Genomic DNA, 21,073 nt, shown 5'->3' on the forward strand with positions numbered 1-21,073 from the left:
ATATTTTTCAAACAGTAAAAAGTCACCACTGTTGCAAAGCCTGCTAGAGGAGCTATTTATTAATTATTATTATTACTTAGTAAGTGAATTACCAAGCAAAATAAAATAGAACATGCAAATATATATCTAAGAACACTGAATACAGATAAAACCTCACCCTCAGAGGAATTCCAGTAAGCTTCCTTTTACAGACTAGTCTCCTTCTAGTCTGGGTCCAGCAATCACTCATGCCCCCTATAGTTACTGTCCTTTGTTCCAGTTTCTTTCAGGTATCCTTGGGGATGGAGAAGCTATCTCTTTAGCCAGCTGAAGACAAAATGGAGGGGTCTCCCATGGGCTTAAATAGACTTTCTCTTGTGGGTGGAGAACCCCCCTCTCTCCTATGCAAAGTCCAGCTCCAAGATGGAGTTTTGGAGTCACTCGGGCAAGTCACATGTCCATGCTTAACTCAATTTTTACAGGCAGCAGCCATTGCTCACATGCTACCTTGAACGTCCTCATGTAGACTTCTTATGCGAATTGGAGCCTTCCAAGATCCATTGTCCTTTAAGGGCTTCTTGATTGGGCACTTAATTTGCACATTCCTTTCTCAAAAAGCTGATTAAATACTTTACAAAGGCTACTTAAAAATCAAGAAAGGACACAGCCAATATTCATAACTTTGAATAAAAAAATGATACATGCATACAAACAGAATGAATATATTCAGTAGATTGTAACCTTTACAGAGATATGTTACATGGCATATGTAACATAAAACATATTCTAGTTATGTCATATATACATTCATAAGCATATTTCCATAAAGCCTTATGGGGGGCACCATCACAGGAGGCATACATCATAAAACAGAGTGACAATAAGGTATGATTTTACTATAAATACCACACAAAGAGAGCCTGTGTTGAAGAACTCATGATATTTACTTGCATTTATACAAAATAAGCCTCAATCCTAGGGCTTCTCTTTGAACCAAGTGAGCGAAATGTAAATACCATTCCAAGGGCAGCCACTGGGATGCTCCGAAACAGCAGGTGTCCTCTCTTTTGGAAAGTCAGACAAAGTTTTCATAAACTGGAATTCTGGATCTGCAGGCGGTGTGTGCTGAAGGGAGTTGGCTGTGGAACGCTATCTACTCTTTCCTTCTTGGTGGAAGTAAGTGTCTGAACTGGCCAGTATTCCAGGAGATTGACTAAAGCTCCAGGATGAAGACCAGGGTTGAAAACTCCTCTAGCACAATGGAACTTTCTGTGCAAGAGTCATGGCTTTCTCTGGGGCCATCCCAGCACAAGAAAGAACTCACATAGGAAATAGAGACAATCACAAACATGACCACATTCTGCTACAAGTGCAAGGTGAATTTCTTTGACCTTCTGTAACATAAGCTTATAGAAGTGTGTGTGTGTGTGTATGTGTTATGCAAAAAAATTCAAAACAAAACACTGCACACACTTATCCCCCAGGGAGAAGATGAGACAACAAACACATGAGAGATGTTAGTCACGTTTCTTAATGAACTACTGGATGTTACTCATGCTACTGTGATGAACACAGAATAAACCCCTATATAGAATAGAACAGAAAGTAAGTGGGTGGGCAGTGAAGATCTGAGGCCCAGGTTCTCAAAGATGTTTAAGTGTCTAACTTCCATTGACATATCTTTGAGGCTCAGGACCTGGAAGCCCAATCTAAGCTCTTATCCCCCATCTTTTTTGGGGCAGACTTGCCCTTTGACTCTTCTCTCTTCATCCTGTTCCAGATGGGTGGAGCCAGAGAGGAGGAGTTTGTGGAATTGATTTTTCCCTAGACCTACCTCTGTTTGCATCATATTGCTATTACTAAACAAGACATCATTTTATTAAATTAAAAAAAAATCAAAATATCAGGTGTGATCTGAGTACGCCCTCATACAATATGTGCAGTTGGTAGCCATGTGATAAACTACATCTTAAGTTACAGAGCTATTTCACACATTTAATTTATTACACATCTTGAATACCTCGCCTGCACTCTGCCCAATAATCCTTAACCACATGGACTTATTCTAACTCCCTCAATAGTCTATCAAACCAATATGCCAGCTAAATCTTTTCATCTTTCCCATGAATGGAATTCTTCTTTTCTTTCATGTTTTGACCTACCTCCAAAATTATATTGATCTGTGGTTATGATGGATAGTCTGGCCAAGCTAGAAATGTGGTTTTCATACCAATGGAAAGGAGAGATTTCCAGCTTCCCAAGTTGACATAACTGTGTGGTATAAAAGTTTTACCTGTATGAGTTTAGACGACCTGCATGGCTTCATTACTTGTGTGTAATGTGGACATACCACACAATACACTCATGTATTTTTTATTATATGTTTAAAATATATATACATGTATATATCTATGCCTATTTATATAAATATTCCTATATCTCTAGGAAGGAGTGTAAGCATTTATGTTTACACTGAACTACACATTTTAATGTTTCAATATTCCCTTTTATCCCATTGTCATTCCTCTCAAAAATAAAATAAAAGAACTCACAGCAAACACCTGCAGGTGGGTGCTGACAAGCAGCAGCACCAAAGGGCTTCCCACAGCAGTCTACTGTAATATAAACCACTTGCAGAGGCAGAAGATGTGTACAAGGATCAGTTACTTAAGGTCTCTAATGTTATTATCCTTCATTCCCTCTGTCTGCTTTGCTTAGGAGAGTAAAACTCAATGTTCGGGTCAGATCATTGGTAATATCTAAGTACGGCGGCTGTGCCAGGAATCAAAATCTTCCCCTCAAAAGCAGCAGGCTTCATATGTTTTCCTCTAGCTTGATGACATCCCTTGCCAATTCCTCTGCAAAAAGAATTTAAACATCAGGAGGGATATATCTTTAAATGGTGGTCAAACAGCTAAGACTGAGGAAAGCTTAAAGAAAAGCTACATAATGAGAAGCATGTCTACTGTAGTTCAGTTTCTGATAAGACTGCTATGGAAAGCACAGAGCTTTATGTGCATTGGGCAGCACAGCATTCACTATACTGTATTCAAAACAGTCATCTGATTTCTTACTTATTAAAGTATTTTAATAAAAAAAGGATCAAGTTGGCAATTATGTCAAAGGGATGAATACATATATAACAACATTAAAATATGAGAAACTTTAACTGAGGAAAACAGTTCTAGTGTTTGTGTATAGTGAGAGCAGAGACTATGACATAGCATATGAAGTCAATAGTGTAGTTGTTATTATTTATACATGAGTAAAGATTACAAATGCAGGCAATAGCTCAGATCTCTCACCCCCTGGATCTATGAAACCTGTCACTCAGTCTCCTGCGGTGTGTCTTCCTGTCTCCGAGCCATTGGACCACCTGCTGCCATGACTCTCATCTATTGCATCGCCTGAAGGCCTCGATGATAACAGCATTGATTCCAATGTACATCTAATTACTTCTCATAATCTATTCATTTCACAATAGTGTAGTGAAACATCTGTCACATCATAAACTCTTTAGTATCCTTATCAAACCAACACACACTCTGCTGCCAATTGGCAGCCACCTCGCTTTTCCTCTTATTAATATGATGCAAACATATCTATGTTTTTGAGTTGCTTTAGATAAATTTCCCTGATGACCAGTGAAAAAGAATTGGGCAAACTGCAATTGTAATGTCTATACACTACTTAGTGAGGTACCATTATTGGTGTCATACAAATATCAGCTAAAATTACTTTGTTTCTTAAGAGACAAGGGCTCTAAATAGGATCCTTAACATTTACAGAACAGTACTAGATGGCTCCCTTCCTTGGCTCAGTGTGACAGACTCATTTACTAAAATAAGCATCTCAGGGATTATTGCATTTGAATGGTATTATGCATGGAAAAGCCTTTTACTTTTATAGTTTTTACTTTACCTACAGGTAAATAATGTCCACTCTCCCTCTCTCCCTTCATGTGAGAAATTAAGAGCAATGAGACCCATTAGCACATATTTTTTATTATCAAACTATAGAGAATCTATCTAGCCCAATAGGATAGTGAAAATACAGTCACATCTAATAAAAAAGACTGATTAATCCACTGAAAGGAAACTGAGATATTCAGGCAGCATCATGGAAAATAAACTCTGAAAAGCTAGGTGATGGTTTATGACCACATTCTAAATTATTAGGAACAATAAATCCTATGCCATAGAAATGATAAACTGATTGTACATTCTTCCTCATGGCCTTTGTTAGCACAGGCTGGTTTTTTTTTTGGGTTTTTTTTTTAATATAATCACATTTTAAAAGAACTTACTGTTAATCTGATAGCACTAGAAAAAGTTTTGTTTATCCACAAAACAGGTACAACACAACCAGCTAGCCTCGGAGCGTCCCCACAATGTATCTCAGTCCTCTTAGTGACCAGATCACCTCTTCATGGCATTTGAGTAGCTAAGTCTTGAAGCCCATTTGGCTTTTCCGATGAGACTAGAATTCAGGGCTAGTTGTGATAACCGATTTTAGTATTTGACCACCTGGTCAATAGAAACTGAACAGAGATCACCAACTCATAGAGGCCACATTTCAGTTGCTATTGACACAAACTGGACTCACACCAATGACCTAAAGGCTTCATGTCTCATTTCCAATCTCCTATGACATCCAGTTCCATTTTGTCAATATAAAATGCAACCCAAATGTGTATCTGCTTCTGTTTTCATTGCTTGTGTTTTTGTTGTCTGCATAGCATACCACTTGAGGCCATTTACTTCAAGTATATGTTTTTACATACAAAATATGCTAACTATTTGAGTATACTGAGAGGCCAATAAGATTTCAGTGTTACCCCCCACATCTTCCAGTATATGAAGTTGTATCAAACATATTTTAAAAGTGGTGTACAAGAATTTAACTACACATTTCCCATTAAAGGCAGATGGCATCACATGGCAAAATCCTCATACATTGCTTAGGAAATATATTGTACTCCTATGTATCAGATAAATCAAATTAAAGCTGTGAACTTTAGCGTACAGCTGCTACTTTTCCTGTATTTTCTCCTGTTGTACTAAGGTATCACAGCTTATAAAGCGTCTCCAGTACAGCGACTCAGAATACTGGGTTCACCTGCATATGCCAATGTTACTCTCTGGTGCTCTTGTTTACCAAAGGCCACGTTACCCACTGTCAAGGGAATGCCAATTATGTCAAGAAACCCATGGTGGGGGAAGAACAGTGGATCAATTGTATTCCCCCTTATATTTCAACTACCAAAGAGTCCCTCCACATAGTAGGGGCTCTGATTTTGGAAGGGAATGGGAGAAAAAGAGGAGACAGGGAACAGCTATTGGATATTAGAAACGTGCCAAAAAGTGAATCTTACCAACATAGCAGCTTGTTTCTAATGGGAGCTGTGCTGGTATGGGAAACCAGAGAGGGAGGAGAGGTGCTCAGACACAACAGTGAGTGATGAGCACAGTATAAGAACCTATACAAAACAGAACGGTATGGAGAACCGAGCTGAGGCACTGACTCTCCATGGAGAAGCATCAGTACCCTCACAGTTTTAGAAGGCAGTTCTTTGAGGAAGAAGGTGTTGCATTAGTGTAAGTGATGCAGTAGGCAGGCAGAGCTGTAGGAGTGAGATCTTTATTAGGCATGCTGAGAGACCAGTGTTACATGCTGAGGCTCTAGAGTCTGTGTGTTCGTTTGGATAGGCTTGCATTTCTGAGTGTAGAGTGTCAGACCAAACAAGGTCCCTCCTGAAACTTCATTCTCTTTCTCCAGTTTCAATCATCATATTACAATGGAGAAATTGCACCTCCTGATGGAATGATTCAGAGGAAACTCCCGATGTGTAAATTGAAGAGTTTCCTAGACTTTACAGAGGAAACAGCCTAACAGTGTGACCCCAGGCTATAAAATCAAAGTTAATTTTTGACTTTTAATGTTATTTGTGAGTTCCTTTGCTTTTATACATCTAAGTCAAACTCCTGAAATGGAGTTTTGTGTGTGAATTTCTTTTGCATTTTTTCAGTGTTTATAAGACAAAGAAAATGTAAGTTTATTTTCTAAATATTCACATGATGTGGCATAGTCTTACAGAAACGACCTCTATGGATAATGATGCCTTTAACCCTCTAGAGTCTGGTATATAAATAAATGTATGTATCAGTCCATATCACTTATATGCCAATAGTGGTGATACCATTTTATAAACTACAAAGCTGTTGACCACCTCACTTAGGGCCCTGTAGGTTTGATGCCTATCCAGAGCACAAAGCCATGGTCTGTCTCTACACGCATAGAGTAGGTGAGTGTGGATTTCATCCACCAATTGTAGTGGCCTTTTTAGATCTTATATTTGCCTTGTGTATCCCAACCAAGGGCCACATATGGTCTTTGATGTGCATGCTACTCCCTTAGAATTTCCACCATAGATGGAGGTTGGTGTATGGACTGACTGTAGAATGTACACTTAAGAGCAGCCTATCACTGCTTTCTCAATTACATTACATCTGCCCTGGGAAACTGGTTGCTATGCTACCTGGCTATATATTTGCTAAATGGGCACTAATAATTATGTAGAAAGAGGTTTAATCTGCAGGAAAAAGCAAATTATAAACACTCATGTGGTTTTCCATGATCCTATACCTGTGGATTTTCACACACCCATGACAACGTAATCCGATCATCCACAGAGCAATTAGATGGGAAGAATTAAATTCCAATGGACTATATCTCTCCATGAGTTAGAATGGGAGAGGGAAGAAAAACTTTCACTTATCAAGATCTGCATTAAACCCGTGTTCCTTCATATCTACTCAAACTCCTCCTTTCCCAAACAGTAGGCATCACCCCCATACCTTTAAAAGGTGTTTGTTGTACTGAGTTTAGACTTAGAAAGCATCTATTGATAATTTCTGATGACAGTTTACACGAGTGGCATAACTGGGCAACTACCCTCAGCTTTTATTACAATTTCTGAAATTTCCTAGAAGAGAAAAGCCTCTCTGTTCACATTGTTGCCAACCTCAAGGGCTCAAAAATTATGACACTGGCTTAAAGGTCATGAGTTTTTCTAATAATGATACCTTTGAGGGGACTTGTCTATCTTCTGTTTTTTGGATCTTTAGGGTACAGCCTGGTCACATTTTCAAGTTTTTCTTCACAGTCATGATGGTGACAATCTTACTTTTTTCAAATGAAAGTTGAGATTCACCCATAATTATGTGAAACCAGAACCTGTGGTTTTAAGAACACTATTAAATATCATGAGACTCACAGAAAAATTGTGAGAGCCAGCAATATACTGTCTCTATGATATTTTTTCCTCATGCTGCGGGATAAGTTATGTACTGGAATTAATATTCAAAGTCTAGAATGCCATATAGAATCCTGTGATCCATCAATCTGTATGGAAAATATGAAGCAGGAGTTTGGAAATGTACTATCACCTAAAAAAAAAAAAAAAAAGAAAAAAAATTAAACCAGTCAGCCAAAAAGATTGAGATGGAAAACTCTGAGATTCTAACACCTTTCAATTAGGTCATATTTGAGACATAATTACTTGCCACCAACCCCTTAATATTCATGGACTTTATTCTTCCCATGTGGATATGCAGTATACATCATTGTATATTTTGGAGAATTAGCTCCAAAACGTCTGTTAGTCTATAAGGTGCCACAGGATTCTTTGCAGCTCTAGGACTGATATTCTTAGTTATGCAGGGATGGAGCTGGAAACATAGATAAGAAGGAAGTTCTTCTACCATGTCATAGTAATGTTTCCACATAGAACTGATTGTGCAGGATATTCTTTATGGATCCTAATGGATGGTCTTTGCTCAGTGTTACAAAGGTATGTGAAAACTTGTTATTTTCCCAACCTTTTGGCCCATCTCCTGCTGCTCCCATTTTACTCAACCAATTGCACCTCTAGGTATTTCAGCATCCCCTCACCACTGTCTAATACTGATTTATCCTCATTTTCCCTCCACAACTCCCTTGTTGATGTTGTTATACGCATCATCTCCATTCCCCTAGTGTATGGCAGGCTAGTATCTTATGTGAAATTTCAGGAAGGAGAGACGCAGCAACACCAGGATGTAGGAGCTAACTTAGACCCCTTGTTCCCTGCCCAGAGGTCTCAAGTGGCTTAGCAGTCAAGTATTACCCACTAAGTAAGTTAAGAGAGGTTGTACAGTGCCATCTCAGATAGTATTAGGATGGAACTCAGGTCTGTAATATGGCAGACCTACAAGTTGGTCACTCAGAAACACTTCTATTCAGATTGAATAGATCAAACCTATTGTGCTTTGGTTAGCCTACCTCTAAACACTGTTCCACATTCTGTTCACAAGTCAAGGGTAGAGCCCAAATTTCCTGATCCCCAATATTTTATTGCTGTCTAACAAAAATACTTTGTAACACATTGGCAAAATTTATGCTAAGTCCCCCAGTAGTGACTGTTCTACATAAAGGCTAGTAATTATTCTCTATAGCTAAAGTGATAGTAATCAATGCCAGGGATTTGAAAGGCCCAGACTGAAAGCTTGCTGATGACTCATGTGGGGAGCCCTTAGGGTAGCATATAATAGAATTTGTATTTCCAATTTTCTTTCTTAAAAATGTTTTGTTTAATGTGCACAGTTAGAAAATATCCTTTAAAATAGGGTTTCAGTTAAAAAATTAGAGTCCATCAGTTATGGTGAAGCATGAAACAAAATGCAGGTTGCCACATTTTGGTCATTTTTCGTACTTTTTGAATGCTGATGTCACACACTTATAGGTCTGAAGGTCGGGGCAGCTCTGTGTTTTTTGCCGCCCCAAGCATGGCAGTCAGGCAGCCTTTGGAGGCACCCGCTGGTCACGGCATTTCTGCAGCTGATCTGCCAGTCCCGCACTTTCAGCGTACCTGCCACCGAACTGCCGCCGAAGCCACATGACCAGTGGACCTCCCGCAGGCATGCCACCGAAGCTTGCCTGACTGTTTTTTAAGTACATCAGAAGCAGGAAGCCTGCTAAACAACCAGTGGGGCCCCTTGACGATCGAGATACAAAAGGAGTGCTTAAAGACGATAAGGTCATTGCGGAGAAACTAAATGGATTCTTTGCTTCAGTCTTCACGGCTGAGGATGTTAGGGAGATTCCCAAACCTGAGCCAGCTTTTGTAGGTGACAAATCTGAGGAACTGTCACAGATTGAAGTGTCACTAGAGGAGGTTTTGGAATTAATTGATAAACTCAACATTAACAAGTAACTGGGACCAGATGGCATTCACCCAAGAGTTCTGAAAGAACTCAAATGTGAAGTTGCGGAACTGTTAACTAAGGTTTGTAACCTGTCCTTTAAATCAGCTTCGGTACCCAATGACTGGAAGTTAGCTAATGTAATGCTAATATTTAAAAAGGGCTCTAGAGGTGATCCCGGCAATTACAGACTGGTAAGTCTAACTTCGGTACCGGGCAAATTAGTCGAAACAATAGTTAAAAATAAAATTGTCAAACACAAAGAAAAACATAAACTGTTGAGAAATAGTCAACATAGTTTCTGTAAAGGGAAATCGTGTCTTACTAATCTATTAGAGTTTTTTAAAGGGGTCAACAAACATGTGGACAAGGGGGATTTGGTGGACATAGTGTACTTAGATTTCCAGAAAGTCTTTGACAAGGTCCCTCACCAAAGGCTCCTACATAAATTAAGCTGTCATGGGATAAAAGGAAGGTCCTTTCATGGATTGAGAACTGGTTAAAAGACAGGGAACAAAGGATAGGAATTAATGTAAATTCTCAGAATGGAGAGGGGTAAATAGTGGTGTTCCCCAAGGCTCAGTCCTAGGACCAATTCTATTCAATTTATTCATAAATGATCTGGAGAAAAGGGTAAACAGTGAGGTGGCAAAGTTTGCAGATGATACTAAAGTACTCAAGATAGTTGAGACCAAAGCAGATTGTGAAGAACTTCAAAAAGATCTCACAAAACTAAGTGATTGGGCAACAAAATGGCAAATGAAATTTAATCTGGATAAATGTAAAGTAATGCACATTGGAAAAAATAACCCCAACTATACATACAATATGATGGTACAACGAGTCAGGAAAAAGATCTTGGCATCATCGTGGATAGTTCTCTGAAGATGTCCATGCAGTGCCCAGAGGCAGTCAAAAAAGCAAACAGGATGTTAGGAATCATTAAAAAGGGGATAGAGAATAAGACTGAGAGTATATTATTGCCCTTATATAAATCCATAGTACACTTACATCTCGAATACTGTGTACAGATGTGGTCTCCTCACTTCAAAAAAGATATTCTAGCACTAGAAAAGGTTCTGAAAAGGGCAACTAAAATGATTAGGGGTTTGGAGAGGGTCCCATATGAGGAAAGATTAAAGAGGCTAGGTCTCTTCAGCTTGGAAAAGAGGAGACTAAGGGGGGATATGATAGAGGTATATAAAATCATGAGTGATGTGGAGAAAGTGGATAAGGAAAAGTTATTTACTTATTCCCATAATACAAGAACTAGGGGTCAACAAATGAAATTAATAGGTAGCAGGTTTAAAACAAATAAAAGGAAGTTCTTCACACAGTGCACAGTCAACTTGTGGAACTCCTTACCTGAGGAGGTTGTGAAGGCTGGGACTATAAGAATGTTTAAAAGGGAACTGGATAAATTCATGGTGGCTAAGTCCATAAATGGCTATTAGCCAGGAAGGGTAAAGAATGGTGTCCCTAGCCTCTATTCATCAGAGGATGGAGATGGATGGCAGGAAAGAGATCACTTGATCATCGCCTGTTAGGTTGACTCCCTCTGGGGCACCTGGAATTGGCCATTGTCGGTAGATAGATACTAGGCTAGATGGACCTTTGGTCTGACCTGGTACTGCCGTTCTTATGTTCTTATGCCCCAGGCACATGGTTGCTGCTCTGGTACCTGCAGCTGCCCCTGCTGAAGGTTGAGAAAGGGAAGGCCCCAACCCTCCTGGGGCCAGGAATCTGGGGACTCTGAGATGCACTGTTGACTGGGGGAACATGAGGGGAAAAGAGGGGCAACTGAGTATGAGGGTTAGGTAATGGACAGGGTCCCAGGGCACACTCACAGGCTCATACTCTACTGGCATTGGAGTGTCGACTTCAATGGACTTTCTGTCCTCTGGCATCTGCAAGGACCTATCCCTGTCTCAATAAACCAAGTGGAAGAATCATTGGCTGCCTATCCTATATGTAGAAGGCACCCCACGAGTAAGAGGCTTGTGCACAGGAAGGGAACCCATCATATGCAGATGCTTTGGGAATAGTTTATATTTTAAAAAAACGCCACACAACTAAGAATGTATGTAGTGTTGTTGTAGCTGTGCTGGTCCCAGGATATTAGAGAGACAAGGCAGCTGAGGTAATATCTTTTATTGAACCCACTTCTGTTGGTGAGAGGGACAAGCTTTCAATACACACAGAACTCTTCTTCAGGTGACCTGAAGCACCCAGAAGCCTTGAGCAGGACTGAGGTTTACCATCTAAGTACATGTACAAATGTCCCCTTTTCTTATTTTGATTCAGCTAAGGATCCTATTGAACTTCTTTGTCATGATTGACCAATGTGGGCTTATCTTCATGTACCAGTTTTTTTGCATTTCAAGATGCCAGATTTTCCTGAAAATGATCTTAGGTCAAAATATTCCCAGTATGGATGTTAGCAACAAACTTTGCCACCTTGCTGTAGGCCAGTAATGAACATGTTGAAAACCTACAGAAAAGCAAAGTTAGCAATGCAATATTTTTGTACCTTTCACAAAAGGGAAAAATGCCTAACTCTTATTGTATTTTTGCAATTCTCTCTTCTCATTTACATTACTTACTAGTCCTTTGTTGTCTTTTGATCGACTGTGGCACTTTCTCATAGTCAAACCTCAGTTCCATTCTTTGGGCTCCTCTTGTAACCAAACCTATGAGAGTTAATGCAATGAAGTGACACCAGGATCAGGGATGTGATTCTCTCCCTCAGCCCGATTCAGACAAAATATCTCTAAAACCTTTCCATACATGTGCTGTGTATTACATTCTCACTGCCCGCATGCTGAGATTCACTTTCTTACCTGCTTTTTGAACTTACAGCCTTGTCAGCATTTAGGTTGAACACATGAAGGCTTTGATGCATACAGCACTGACTGTATCAAATGAACTGCTGGGGTGTCACTATAGAGATATTTGCACAGTACATTAATTTAGATAGTAAAAGGTTTTGGTGCTACATGCCCAGGTTCAACAGCAGTTCCCACTTTATCCAAATAAAGTCCTTCTGTGTTATTAACACACTCATTTACAACCGCAAATGCTTCACCCAGTTTTTAAGAGTGGCCATGAACTGTCAGGGTCTATTATATTGAATGAAGTCTGACAGCTCCAAGCTTCAGGAAAATACATTTTATTGTTTAAAAGCATTTCCTTCTTCCCTTCCCATTCCCTAGACTGGAATGATTTTTGCAATGAAAATTCAGAAGGGACTTGACAGTTATTAAATAGATATGTCTTTTCAAATTCACAAAGGTGGATTTTTCTTTTCCAAAGGTGCAACAAAGGAAGATGAACATAGCTGAAATACATACAAATATATGTGTTTATATCCCAGTATTTGTACTTTGATGATTATATTTGAATTAATTCAAGATTATGTGTGTGTAGCATAGGAAGCAAATACTTCTGTTCTGGAATATTTTGCAGACTTCTACTCCCTATGTAATACACTCACCATAGAGGAGAATTACTGAGTTGGTGATAACAATTCCTTTCAGAGGCTCACACTGTCTTGTGTGCCACAGTGGAAAATATATCAAGATAATTCCCTCATCACCGCCCTCCCACTCGCTCCCTGTAGTCTGAAATGAACTGTCTAGTCACACATTCTAATGCTGCTTCTAGTATATGTTTGAAATTTTTTCAGAGAAAAGATCTTCTGGAGCCTATATTTATTTTGACATGCTTTTTTTTTTGGTATGTACACATCACCTGTGAAAGGTTCTTTGTATATTGTCATTGCTGATATCATAGGGAACTCGAAAAGTGAGGACTATTTAAAGCAGATATATGTGTGGGTTTTTTGTTTTTTTTTCAGAAGTTCATTGGTACTTTCTTCTTACCTCAATGTCACCATGATTTAAAAGAAACATAAGTGTGTAGGTTGTATGCCATGGGAAAGGACGCCAGGGGAAAAAATTAACTAACAAATGAAAATCTTTTGTTCTTAATGACAGAATATAATGGAAGCCTCATCTCCCATTGTATATTATCACTGGGCAAATTAGTTACACATATAATAAGGTTTTGCTGTATAAATTATAAATGAAATAAACAATTCTGTCACCATGGTGTGCAATGAATACACCACATGTTATATGTAAATATATTAGTCATTTGCCTTTTGTTTATCTGTCACAGAAATCCATTTTCTTCATGGTTTTTTTTCTATTCCCTAGAGGTTTTTACTAAAGTCATTTCAACCCTTCATGAACCAACTTTTTAAAGTGGAATGACTATGCTGTTATTGTCCTTTTTCTGCCAGATTTTAATAATGCCTCTTTTATGCCAATTTCATTTAGTGCTGCAAATTGTAATCTCTCTGAGAGAGAGATGGAGAAAAAATAAGTCTAGGAGCAAAGGCCTTCATGATATATCAACAAAAATTTAAAAAATATTGAAACTCTTTAATTTTATGATTTTTTCCTCAAAAATTAAAATATGCTCCACAGAGGAATCATGCACATTTTCCTCCCACCAAATCTTTCTTTCTTTAACAAGAAATGCATAATTCAGTCTTTCCTTTCAAGTAGTGGCATTTTTATTTTACACAAAATACGATACATGCAGGACTGATGCAAATGTGGGGTCTTCCGTTGGGCACAGTGCACCATAACATGAAAGCAGCTTGAATGGATGTTGACAAAAGCATTGGCTACTCACAGCAAATGATGGCTTTGACAGCCAGATTCCAATCAATAATCTAAGATTTTAAATTCAATGGCATTCAGTTCAAGTTGACCAATGATTATTTTTTGGACCCCTGGAGGCATTTTCTTTCCACCTCAGAGACTTCAGGGTTAAGCTATAATGCATTATGTTTTGGGTGGGGACCTAATGGAAGAGGCAATACTTAGCAAGTAACCAGTCTAAACTTTCCTAAGAAGGGCTAGAAAAAAATGGATATTTGTCACTGCTGTCTTCATTTCCCCAGCAGTATCATTCAACATTTTCTGTAAGTTGAATGATTCTATCTTGACATTGTTTACAAAGCCTGCTATTTTGAAGGTTATTCCAAAGAAAATTAGAGGGTTCCCCCCCAAACACTCCTGTTGTATTTCTGTAGGGGACAGAGGAAAGTAAGGGGGTTTCTTTTCCTGTTTACTTGCAGCTATAGCTCACTATAGAACTATTTATTTATTTATTTTTTAACTAGAGCAGAGACAGTGGTTAGCAATGGAATACAAAAAAGCAATCTCATTGCCTCATAAGCCACAAAGTGGACTATGGAATTAATGTATGAGATGTTATTTCTAATTTATTTATCAGCTTTCTCTGTGTAGTACAAGTACTCTCAAAAGCACTTACATATTTGAAGTCTGGTATAGACACAACAGTTAATGGGAAATGGTTTGCTGTGAGAAGTGATCTACTTGAGTGCATAGAAGAGACCTCCTATCAAATATTTCACTGGTAATGTTTTACTGTTTCTCTTAGATGGCATGCCATAGAGAATAATAAATTTCAGTTTGTTTATATTCTGGTCTGTATTTGCACTTTGGTGATTATATTTGAATTCATGCAAGATCCTTGTTTTTAAAAAAGAACTTTTGCATAATCTTCTCATTAATCCTGTCCTGTTTGTCTGTTATTAATAGGCCACTGTACAATGTATTCTGCTGCAAAACTCCACCAGGCATGACTAATTCAGATAATTAATTTGCTAGAACATTAACACCATCAAATGAGCCTGCTAAACCGGTAAATTTAAAGTAAATTAAACTTAATTTGCAGGTTATTGCAATTAAGTCTGCCTTGTCTTTCTGAGGGATTTCAACATCCTCAGTATTTAAGAGGCAATCATAATGCATGCAAGTGGGCGGGCTTTTGGCTAATTAACACGAGAGTCTAATCTGCTTTTCAATTAGGGTGGATGTTTATAATGTGCTGGTGACAGTGTTGCAATTCAGTACAGCATAACAGGAGTGCATGGCATAATTATAGCTGAAAAGAAAAGCTCATGCAGGGCCTGTTTAGGGGTTAATGAGACATTGGCAGCTTCCAGCTGAGGAGATCGAGCCAGTTTAGTGCGGCTTCAAGAGGAAACCACCCATAGGGGTTTCCTTTGAAGTGTCAAAAGGTCCCCTTGTTCTGGGTGGCTTATGTTTCATTTGTCTGAGTGGCATATCAAAAATTGATGAGCTGCCAGCAGCAGTCCTCATGACATTAATTCACCAATTGTGTTTCTAATAGTTTCATCTTTAAATACATTTGGGTGATGATAATGCTAAGAAAAATCAAGGTTTTGAAAACAATGAGTAGGACTGTACGGTTCCAAGAAATGTATACTGACTAGGCAAATGCATCAGCTGCAAATGTTAATGATGCAGATGACCTACACTGTGTGTTATTAGCAGGAGGAAGAAAAAGATGTATTGTGCATCCCTCCTCTGAATAGCATTCGACTTGAAATAGTGACAAAGATGTGGCATTTCTGGGTTTTTAGGTTCCTGAAAAGCATAATGGGTGAAATTCATCCCTGAAATAACTTCATTGTCTTCAGTGAAGTTACATCAGGGATGAATTTGGCCTATTATCACTAATAGTAAAGGAAAGAAACGAAAGAGTAGAATTATAAAGAACATTAAGCTTTTGTTAGAGAAAGATGGTTTCTTCAGTCCATTTTAACTGACCATGTGCATTATTTTTATCTATTATTTACATAGCAGGGGCTCTCAAACTTTTGCCCAAGTGAAGACTATATGCTACTAGAATCCCTTGTCATTTGTGATCAGACAACTTCCCTGGGGCAACTACAGGTTACATGGAAAACTAAAAGTATTAAGGCTTTTTAATAAATTTAGCAGCTGGAAACCAGGAGGAGGAGCCAGCACTGTGTAACCAACCAGCTGGCCTAGAGTTTGAGAACCACAAGTTCACAGACATTTCTGTTACACCCCTGGCCATAATATGTTGGCATCATAGACCAGAGAAAACTGTTTTAAATGTAGTGGTCTGAGTTCCAGCTTGTAACAGAACAAGTGAATGATGTGTCAACCTTTTGCCTTTTAGTCAGGAAGTTGTATAATGTGGAACATAATCTGGTATAGGAGAATCAATTTAAAAGGGTTCTGGAACGTCCTATTCCTAGCACCTCAGGAACTTTCATCTGAACCCAACTGAATCTTTTGTGAGGCTCTGAAATGTATGATTAGGGGATTTACATACAAATCCAAAATGGAGATAAGAAGGTTCAAACAGGGACTGTACACTCTCTCTCTCTCTCTCTCTCTCTTTCTCTTTCTCTCTCTCCCACTTTTTACCTGTTGTGGCAACTCTTCTGGCATAGACTCAAAGGCCTATCACATCCTTCTAGTCCAATGTCCCTTATCCTCTTATGTCCCAAGGTGATAGCTGGGAAAGCCCAACATTCTTTAATTCAGTTAGGTACCATCTACCTTATTTTGGAAGATCAGGATACAGCAACAGCTCTTCTGGGTCAAGCTGATTTGTCCTTTTTAAGGTTAAAAAGCTCTCTGGAGAATTTATGGTTGTCATGGGAATAAGGCGGGGGGGATCTTGTGTATTTCCCCCTTCCTTTTGCTTGAGATATTTCAAATGACTGGACAAGCTGGTAAGAAAATATTTCACTGATAAATGCAAATAGTGCTTCCAATAACAGGTGGCTCAGTATATTTACCATAGTCCCGCCTGCATTCTTTGTGGTTGGCCTAATAAGACGCTCTTGATAAGGGCTTCTGTTCTGCATTTCTGTGTGTGTTCCTGTCTGTGACTTGTAGTGTTACCAGTAAGTATGGCTTATCTGAAGCAGCAAATACCACAACTGGTGGCAGGCAGTGGCTTCAAATAGACTAAAGCACTCTTGACGGAGAAGCAATTTACTATCTATGCAGATGGTTATGGAATTTAGGAGGATTTAACAGACTTGAAATGTAACCTCTATGAATGACTGATCAGATGAGAAGGCAGGGAAGTACCTGTGTCAGGAAGGTGCACTCCTAACATTTATTTGTATGCTTTCCAAAGGCTATCTGGCACACCTTTTCCTGCACCACTTCAAATATGTCACTTCATCAGTGCAGAAAGGTGCCCAGGTCCAACAGTAAGCAAGAAAGGAATACCATCTAAAAAGTTAGTGTATAAACAGCTTAATGTGCAAAGTTCATGATCTGCTGAAGGAAAATAATATACTGAATAAACCTAGGGCTCAAAATACTCCATGGTTTTGACTGTGGAAACAGAGTTTGCTTTAAATTTGATGTGGCGATCACTCAGTGCTGACAAGGAAAATAACAATTTATACAGGAATTTACATTAGTAATTATTAATCATTAGCCCTTGCAAACCGCAGAGTATGTACAACTTCCACTAAACATGGAATCTCTGCATACTAAACAGACCCTGTTGTAGTGTCAAACATTTCTTAGGTGAGGGGTAGACTTTATCAGATTGCACTACATGATTTCCTGTGGAATTTTCTAAAACCATGTTTGCTAGATGTTGTTTGGTGGAAGTGAATATCAAGCAGAAAGGAAAAATCTTCAGCCCTGAGAGGCAGTTCTGCCATGCCACCATCTGGACAGAGGACTCCATTCTCTGGTGGCTTGGAGTAAAATGGACATTAAGCTGTGTCATCATGCTCTACTATCTCTAAACACAAAATATGGCAGCAGTTGATCTGTGAGTGTGTCTGAAGTAAAGCTGATTGGGATTTTTCCCCCTCATGTTTTAAAATATTTGTATTGGAAAATGCTGATTCATCCAAACCAAAACTTTTCATGGGAACATACCAGTTTCAAAAAAACTCTCCTCAGGTCTAGGATGGAATTTCTGATCAGAGAGAGAGAGAGAGACCCACCCCAGAATAGCCAATAACCCAAGAGTCAGAGCACTCACCTGGGAGGTCAGAGAATGGCAGGGCAGGGACTTGAAGCTGAGTCTCCCATAGCCATGTGAGTGCCCTAATCAGCAGGTTATTATGGGTGCCTCTGCATTCACACTTCTACTCTCACACACACTTTTCAAAAGATCTCAGCTCCATCCTGGTGCAGAAGGGGGGAAAATTTGAAACTTAAAAAAGTTTTGTGGACTGGCAAACCATTTCCCTCTCAGCTGTAGTTTGAAGCTATAAACATGCAGAACTGTTTCAAACTGTTTCAATCAGGACCAAAGGGAATGTGTTCCAGGTGAGAATAATCAGTATGACTGACAAGGATGCTAAGATGGTGAGCAATCAGGACATGGGGACAATCGTTATACACAGATGCTTTCCTACAGCTTCTTATGGAGCCCAAAGCTCTAATTAATACCCTTAAGTGAAGGGCTTAGAGATAGACTTGATAGAACAGTCAGTAAAAGAGGGCAAGGATATCAGCTAGAAAAGTTGAGTCTGCACTATGCCAAAGTGTTGACAAGGAGTATTAAAGAGCCAGATATAATCAGATGTAGTATTAGATTGTTTGTAATTATTGTGCCTGCCCAGTGCACCGAACCCTGAGGGTGACACGTGCACCATAACTCAGGCAAGTACCATAGGTGCTTTAACAGCTAGACCTTATGCGAGCCCAAAAACTACTCAGACACATGACTAAGTGAAAGGGCTGGCAGGAAAGGGAAAGGCTGCAGATGTCCTAGGTACAGAGACTTAATCAGTTACAGTTCAACCTGAGTAGTAGTGGTTCTTGTTTGGGTCCCTGGGGCAGTCCAATTGAGAGTCAAGTCTCCATTCAAGCAAATAGGTAATTCCTGGTATGGATACAACATTTGTACCCACATCCAATCCGTGAGCCACAAAAAATGATCCACAGATATAAAGCAGATATCTGCAGATTTGCAGGGCTTTAAATATAACATTTGGATCTGCATCCATCCACGATCCACAAAAATGGGTCCACAGATATCCTCCTCCGCGGATGCAGATATCTATGGATATAAAGTGGAGATCCATGGATTTTGCTGGGATCTACAAATAGGAGCTTGTGGGTTTCCCAGCTAAACTCACTTACTCTCCCTCATTGGAGCCCCTTTGCACTGGCTCCCTGCTCAGCAGCTGCTGCTCCCCTATAGGTCCCACACAGACCTGCACCTGGCTATATCTCCAGCAGTAAACTTGTTCCACACAAGGCTCTGCCCTCAGTTCCTGGGGCTTCTCTCCAGCTCCCTGCTGCCAAACAGTTCCCACTCCCAAACAGAGCCCAGCCACTTCCTGCTTCAGGGGAAAGGGAGGTGCAGAGGGCAATGGGCCGATAGGACTTGTGCTCCCCTGCTTTGCAGATCCATCACATACTCTTAAACCAGAGATTATCCCAGTAGTGCAGTAGTCACATCTGAATCTGCTGCCATTGCTGATAACGGTAAAGTAAATACCGATAACAGTATTCTACTTAAAATATATTAGGCATTTCCAATCATAATTGTCAGAATCTAATGCAGAGTCATGGATATGTGTTGATTACAGGGGACTTAATTGTAAGACAGCCCATGACAGCCAACCACTTCCCAATATAGCTGGCATGCTGTATAAAATAAAAAGTATTAAATATTACAATAGCTTTCATTTGGTATCTGGATACCATCAGACTGATATAGTAAAAGAAACTCCAATAATACCCAAACCCAACAACTTTCTTTGTGGTGCCCTATAGAGTGTCTCAGTTACAGAAAACACCTTTTGCACTGATAATCACTCTCATGATATTTCATGGTGGAACTGTAATTATATAAGCCAAGTCTTGAGAACTGAAGATTTCCTCATGTAGTCAGACTGCTTCATTTGTTTCCCTTAATACACTGATGTAGCATCTGCGCTGATCCTTCTGTGTGGATAGAGGCAAAGAAGTTAAGAATTACATTAAAAAACCAGGGGCACCCACAGATATTTTTGCCTGGTATGCACAGCCAACCCCCCAACACATTTCTGTGCCCCACCAAGGCTCACCAGCATCCCTTTCCCAGACAGCTTCCCCATGCAGGCATACACCGCAGCTGCTGGTCTTGAAGCTGTCACTGAGTGAGGCCTGTGGGCAGAGCAGAGGGGACATGGGCTGCTGGACATGGGGTGAAACTGTGCAAGCCCCTGGAGGGAGGCCTAATACAGGAGCCTGCCCCACAGCAGCGGCAAGAAGAAACAATACTGGCCATCACCCTGCCCATGAAGGCCCAACAGCCTCTCTCTGAAGCCCAAACCTGAGTGGTGCTGCAATCCCCATGTGTCATGTCACAATGCCACTGACTCCGTTTTGGTCCCTCTCCTTTCCTTATCATGATGGAGGTCTGTGGGGCCAAACCCTGAATGGGTAGTGGGGTTGCCAGCGCTGCTTCTCCTTACTGCTGGTAAGGGACAAGTTCCTGCATCAGGGCTCCCCACTGAGAGCCTGGGGAGCCTCATCCCACTGCCAGTAGCCCAAGCCTTGGTCACCCCTGCTAAAGGCATCCACCAGGCAAACATACCTACGGCTGCAGGCACCACTGACTCCATGCGCACTTATCTCTATATGCCAAAAAAAAATAGCTCCAGCAAGAAAGAGAAAAGGTCCCTTCAGCCCAGCAAAGCCTGGAGCTCATAAAGATTGACTTGAAAGACCTTTACTGGAAAAACCATGTGCAGTGTGGCATCTGCTGGTGGTGTATGGTACCTTCTCAAAGTACACAGAGTCACAAGCTCTGAAAATTAAAAGAACTGAAACAGTGACAAAGGCATTAATGAAACATGTGGCATTTTAATTTGGCTAAGAAAGCTGCATCAGGGAAAGAAACTTGAATCAAAGCTACTGTAACAATTTACCCAAAACTATATATAACCAATGATGAGGACACATATTACCTGTCCTGCTAGTGATAACAATGTGAACTTT

The sequence above is a fragment of the Gopherus evgoodei genome, chromosome 1, assembly GCF_007399415.2.
Source record: "Gopherus evgoodei ecotype Sinaloan lineage chromosome 1, rGopEvg1_v1.p, whole genome shotgun sequence".
Taxonomy (NCBI): domain Eukaryota; kingdom Metazoa; phylum Chordata; order Testudines; family Testudinidae; genus Gopherus; species Gopherus evgoodei.